Here is a 983-nt window from a genome sequence, read left to right as displayed (position 1 = left end):
TTCTGGGCTGCCAGCGCACATTGTCGGCTCATGTCCAGCTTTTCATCCACCAGCACCCCCAAGTCTCTCTCGGCAGAGCTGCTCTCGATCCTTTCTTCCCTCAGCCTGTACTGATACTGGGGGTTACCCCGACCCAGGTGCAGGACCTTGCAGTTGGCCTTGTTGAACTTCATGAGGTTCACACAGGCCACCCTCTCCAGCCTGTCCAGGTCTCTCTGGATGACATCCCGTCCTTCTGGTGTGTCAACCGCACCACTCAGTTTGGCGTCATCCGGAAACTTGCTGAGGTTGCACTCGATCTCACTAAGTCATTGATGAAAACATTAAACACCACCAGTCCCAGTACAGACCCCTGAGGGACACCACTCATCACCGGTCTCCATCCGGACATCGAGCCATTGACCACTACCCTCTGGATGCGACCATCCAGCCAGTTCCTTATCCACCGAACAGTCCACCCATCATCTCTGAAGACGGGATGCTTAAGCACCGCTGGCTGAGCAGCACCATGGGGCTACCAGCTAAAATGAAGCAAATAAATAGGATAACCTGTAATTATACTTTGGGGTTCCCCCGCCTTGAGGCAAGAAGCTGCCCACAACCTGGGGGTGATACCCAGAGGCTGGATCCGGTGGGAAATTGGCCAGGAGGTGCCTGCTCCATGTTGAACCCCCAGACCTGCGCTCCCCCTCACAGCCCCGGTGGAGGTGCCCAGGTGGGCAGCGGCCTCCCCTGCAGCAGCCGTCCCCGAGGTGGTGCCTGCGGTGGGGGGGCTGCCAAGGGCCCTGCAACGCCCCCCAACCCTGGGGGGTGCTTTGGAGGTCCCTGCACCTGGTGCACCCCCACGCTGGGTGCACGAGGGTGGTCTGTGCAGGAGCTGGGGGGGCTGCCCAGGAGCAGAGGGGGTGTAAGCGGCAGCGTGGGGCTGGAGGACAGGAAGGGAAAATGAGGGGGAAGGGGGCAAGTAGGGAAAAAAAAGAGCA

Source organism: Egretta garzetta, unplaced genomic scaffold (genome assembly GCF_000687185.1).
Source record: "Egretta garzetta isolate BGI_Z169 unplaced genomic scaffold, ASM68718v1 scaffold583, whole genome shotgun sequence".
In the NCBI taxonomy this organism is placed as follows: Eukaryota; Metazoa; Chordata; class Aves; order Pelecaniformes; family Ardeidae; genus Egretta; species Egretta garzetta.
Note: the sequence above shows the minus strand (reverse complement) of the source record.